General features: G+C 42.5%; 1 long non-coding RNA gene across 1 annotated transcript; it reads left to right on the plus strand.

Annotated features, from left to right (window-relative positions):
* Window positions 1-533: 533 nt before the first annotated feature.
* LOC131483462 (uncharacterized) lies at window positions 534-3,729 on the plus strand. Its single transcript, XR_009247700.1, has 2 exons — window positions 534-1,348; window positions 3,444-3,729. It is a non-coding gene; the product is annotated as an uncharacterized LOC131483462 (long non-coding RNA).
* Window positions 3,730-5,777: the final 2,048 nt, after the last annotated feature.

Genomic DNA, 5,777 nt, shown 5'->3' on the forward strand with positions numbered 1-5,777 from the left:
CGCAGTCGGTTAAGCGTCCGACTTCAGCCAGGTCACGATCTCGCGGTCCGTGAGTTCTAGCCCCGCGTCAGGCTCTGGGCTGATGGCTCTGGGCTGATGGCTCTGGGCTGATGGCTCGGAGCCTGGAGCCTGTTTCCGATTCTGTGTCTCCCTCGCTCTCTGCCCCTCCCCCGTTCATGCTCTGTCTCTCTCTGTCCCAAAAATAAAAAAAATAAAAAAATAAAAAAAAAAGATAATCCTCCTGATGCTCTAGAACATGCCCCAGTGTTTCTGTCAGTGTCAGCCTAATTGTTACTAAGACGTTGGGCCAGGAATGCCCGAGGCCAATGACCTGGGCCCATATTACTTACAGCAGCCTTCTATAGACATTTCCCCTGACCAGAGCCAATGGATGTGGCTGAACCAGACTTTGTGTTCTTACAACTGGAAGACACAAGACACACCTCAGCAACAACCACAAGGGAACTTGGTGGGAGGCGGGGCGGGGGGGGGGCGGGGAGGAATATCACAAGTCCTGGAGGATACACAACATGTCCAAGGGCCACATAACGAGGTCATAGAGAGAGAGGGAGGGACCGTGGATCTGGGGCTTTGACATTACTGGGTCCAAGTGTGGGTTTTCTTGGGTTCACTCTTTCTTGGTGAATTTAGAACATAAGAAGGCAGGAATTGGGGTCCAGGGAGGAAAAAGCAGGACCACTCAAGCAGTCACTTATCTAGGTTACACAGGGCTTTCTGGAAAGGGGACTTCCCAAGTGGGGGCACCCTAACTCCTCATCTGGTTGTTCAGCTAGTGGCCGTGTCACACCGCCGGCTGTGTGTTTATTTGAGATGGTTATATTTGAAATGGATGGCTCAGCAACCAAAAGCTTAATGTCAGCCACTTACATGACAATCAAAAAAGCTTATCATAAGGCACTCACACTGTATCGTGTTAAGCATTTTCATGTTATTTTTGGGATGAAAACACAAGCACTTTAAAATCTCACCACTCGTGTTCTACTGAGAATAGTATATCCCCAAGCCGAGAACACTGATCTGAAGGGTTATGGGGGGTTTTAAATGACATGACATTGTTTAAAGAGCTTAACACAATACTTGAGTAAGTGCTCAGTAATTTTCAGTTTCCTTCCCTTCCCTTTTCACTTTATAGATTAGACTTTCATAGTCCACTGTGAGCATTAATTTGTTCAGCTCTGCCTTCAGGTGGAACATCTGTATAAATCCAGCTTTGTGAATATTTTTAAACTGAGAGATTTTCCATCTGTTTTGGAGTTACAGCGGCGCACATTATCCTCACTTGAGCTCTTAATGATATATGTGTGATGGAAACAAGACGTTTTAACGCGTAAGTATTCATGGCCTCCCCATTCCTGTCCGTGCAGATTCTACCCTTCCCCCCACCACCGTAAGCAATTCTTTTTTTTTTTTTTTTTTTGCCAGTCTAGTTCTTGGTGTTTTTGTAACGCAAAACTAGAAGACAGGGAGAGCAACTGGGCCAAAGATGCTTGAAGAAAAAGGGAAAAGAGATTTGCTTTCTGGGTCAGCCCTGGGTTCTTTCTTGTGGAGAATCCAGGTAATGAGCAAAGCAGAAATGAAACCATAAAAAAGAAGTTCAATTCTAAATTGATCTCAATAAGAAAGAGCTTGAGGTGGAGGCAGGAGGAAAGAAGACAGAAAAGCGAGAAAAGGTGGGGGTCAGGGGAATTGGGGGATTTCAAGAAGACTCTGGAACAAATACAGAGTATGAAAGAAGTGTGGAAGAGAGATGATATTTTTTAAAGTATTGTTATGGATTATGGCACAGATCTCCCTAACAGTCCTTGAGAAATGCATATAAAATATTAAAATGTCTTTTAATTCATTTTGGGCTACAGGACTATATATTCTTCAAACAGAACGCTATGCTAAAATTGATTCATCTGAACCCCATATACACACACATGTACACACTTTATATTTGGATCATATGTAGTCCTTCCTAACTAAACAGCCAGCATCCACATTACATATTCTCTTTAAATTCAGCCTGGGTCTCTACCTGATCTTTTGCCCACCCAACCTGGGAAACCACGTCCTTTCAGACTGCATGGGAGAGAAATACACTTTCATGTCTGAACCAGTGACTTATGGAAGTATTTGTTATTGTAACTTAGCGTGTACTATAATCCATACATTTAGAATATGTTGCTTTCTGTTTAAGGAATTATTTTTTTAGTGTTTTACTTATTTATTTTGAGAGAGAGAGAGAGAGAGAGAGAGAGAGAGAGAGTGTGTGTGTGTGTGTGTGTGGTGTGTGTGTGCTGTCAGAGCAGAGCCTAAGGGAGGGTTGAACTCATGAACCATGAGATCATGACCTGAACTGAAATCAAGAGTCTGGATGCTGAACCAGCTGAGCCACCCAAGCACCCCAGTTTAAGGAATTATTGATTAATGGATAATGTAACTTTTATATACAACTCTCTGTACTATGCAAACAATCCAATGTAGTAAAAAAAGTTCAGTCATCAGAGAAGTGCCATTCACTGCTATGAAGATTCATCTCCTCCTGTATCATTGTGTTGTGATTGATTAAAACAAAGTTCCGATTTGCAAAACTAGACCAAACAATTGTAGTGAACCAGCTGATAGCTATACATTCTCGATTGCATTTATTCACTTATTTATTAAAAATTAGCAAATGGTTTCCAATTTATAGTCCAGCACCGTAAGTAGTTTAGAAGTCATTTCTCCTATCCATACAAAAAAAAAAAAAAAAAAAAAAGCTGAATAAACTGAAACTAACAAGTCATCTGGGATCCATTAGAGAACTGAGGTCACAGGACAAACCTCTGCCCCCAAAATTATGGACAGACAGGTGAATCCCACCAGGAAAAACCACCTAGAGACCCAGCACCAGGGTAGGAAACCTAAATTGTAATTGACAAATCCTGGAGGCTATGTGCTGACAAGTTTGAGAATTAAAAACTCCAGAGTGGGATCCAGCCTTGGGAAGGTGGGTGGCACTTTTATGAGTTTTACCTCCAAGAGCCTTACCACGTTCTCATAGCAAAGATCAGAGAAAATCCCCCTCTTGTTTCTGGCAGAGAAACTGAAAAAATATTGAATACTTACTACGTAATGTACCAGGCAATGTATTCGTTGGAGTTACAGTGGTGTTAAAAGCTCTCCCTTCATGGAGCTTAAATGCTAGTGAAGAAATGGGACAAAAAACAACATAGTTTCAATTAGCGATTAGTGGTATGAAGAAAATAAGGTAAAGTGAGTGAAGCCTGGAAAGTGATAGGGGAGGAAGATACAGCTTTTTCAGATAAGGTGGTCAGGGAAGATCTCCCTGAAGAGGTGACATCTGAGCTAAGGCCTGAATGGATTAGAAGCTCACTTTGTAAAAACAGAGAGATCCATATTCAGTCCACTCACGTTTTTTTCTCCTGACCTTCTAGACATGCATCGACACCATGGAACACAAGAGAGAAGTCCGACGTCCAATGTATCAGTAAGGTCAACTGCTTGACCTCTGATGCCTAAGGTTATTACAAGGAAATGTTTGATGAGGAAAAGAAAGTCTTCAAATTCCTGGACGAGTCATGCAATAGGTCTGTTCCCCCCAGCCCCCAAATCTGCCACTCTTTCTTAGAAGTCCTTCTGGATTTTGTGTACTCTGTTGAGATTGCTGATTAGTTACAGTGTGCTATGACAATGTTCTTTATTAAATAAAATGTTCTGTGATTGGTTAATACAGTTTCCATTTATTTGAATAATACAACTTTATTTCTATTGCTAATCAAACACACTGTTTCCAGCTGGTTAAATATACTGTCTGTAGTAGTTTTTATTTCAGAAACTGGGCTTTCAGTCAGGACCCTTAGTGCCTATGTTAACATCATTTTTGTGGAAAAGTCAGATTAAAATGATATCCAATTGTATCACTTTGACAAACAATGCTGTTTCCAGTAAAAGCTGGATTCCATATATAATAACTTAAAACCTGAATATGATAGTTTTCATACTCTTTCTGAACAGTGGGAATTCTGTCTGTAAAACATAAATTCAGAGCTGTTCTCAATAAAGTGCAGTGAGAGATCAGCACCTGCCTTCCCCATCCTCATTTACCTGAAAAGTAATACTCATTTTTTATACAACTGTTTACATTCCAAAACCAGAGGAAAGGGTATTGAAAAGCCTGAAGTAATGGTTTACAAACTGTGCCCCCCAAAATAGCTACGTGAAGCTGTCTTAGGAGGTGGGTAGAAAGCAGAGAGAAAAGGAGAGGCAGTGAGAGGCTGGCAGTGGAGGGATGAGAGGTGGGGACTACAAGACTTCAGGCTCATATTGTCAAGAGAGACACGCTATGTCGTGATGACATATGATCTCAGCGGCATCATGCAAGTGTTTATTTCTCTCCCCACAAACACCAGTGTAGGGCAAAAGGCCTTCTCTTCTGTCTGGTAAGTCTAGGGTCCAGCTGTTATGGTGTGATGCTACTATATCAATACATGGATGCCACTGTTGCTGCAGTGGGGAAGAGAGAAATGGAGGGTCCACAGGGGTTTTAGGGCCAGCTAAGTGTGACATGTTTCATTGGCAGGAATGCAGTCACATGGTGTTAACCTAAGTTCAAGGGAGTCTGGAAGACATAAGCAAGCACCTGGAATATACAGGGAGCACACACTTTCTGGAACAGGCCCTATTGCTGCTTTGATGAGAGCAACTATTTATTTATTTACTTACATATAATGTTTCCAAGGGATATTTTACCAGAAGAATGCTAAAAAAATATATATGTGCGGGGCGCCTGGGTGGCGCAGTCGGTTAAGCGTCCGACTTCAGCCAGGTCACGATCTCACGGTCCGTGAGTTCGAGCCCCGCGTCAGACTCTGGGCTGACGGCTCGGAGCCTGGAGCCTGCTTCCGATTCTGTGTCTCCCTCTCTCTCTGCCCCTCCCCCATTCATGCTCTGTCTCTCTCTGTCCCAAAAATAAAAATTAAAAAAAAAAAAATATATATATATATATATATATGTGAAGGCACCGATACAAAAAATACAAATGATCATTCTGGAGGCGCCTGGGTGACTCAGTCAGGTAAGCGTCTGACTCTTGGTTGTGGCTCAGGTCATGATGTCATGGTTTGTGAGTTCAAACCCCACGTCAGGCTCTGTGCTGCCCATGCAGAGCCTGCTTGGGATTGTCTCTCCCCCTCTGTCTCTGCCCCTCCCCTGCTCTCTCTCTCTCTCTCAAAATAAATAAACAAACTTTAATATTGCCTCATTCTGGTATACTTCTGAGAATATAACACTTTCATGATCTGACCAAGTTTAAGAAGATTGTCGATGTACTGACTTGCCATAATCAAGAAAAAAGGACATCATTCCATATAGATGTTGTTTCTGTTCTAGAACAGGGCAAGTATTGGTGCCTACCATTCATTCCACCCTTTTTCTAGTCTTTTTCTAGTCTCCTCAGGCTATGGAGACTAGAAACTTAAGAGGTACATTTCCCAGACTACCTTGCAGCTTGGATTCTCAATGTGATCTAGGTTTGGCAAATCAGATGCACTCTGCAGCAGATTTGGCATTTGGGAGTAAGGTAGAGGCCTTGCCTCAGCTGTTTTGCCATTTCTTCTGGCAAGCCTCCTAACAGAGACATCTGAAGTTTTTCATGCCACCCTCAACAGATGCTGCAGTGTCCACACACAAGGTCAATGGGTATCAGAGGCACAGTGCAGGACCTTGAGGCTGCTTGCGTGAATCATAGTTCTGGAACCAGCAGAAGTGGT

This window comes from Neofelis nebulosa, chromosome 8 (genome assembly GCF_028018385.1).
Source record: "Neofelis nebulosa isolate mNeoNeb1 chromosome 8, mNeoNeb1.pri, whole genome shotgun sequence".
Lineage (NCBI taxonomy): Eukaryota > Metazoa > Chordata > Mammalia > Carnivora > Felidae > Neofelis > Neofelis nebulosa.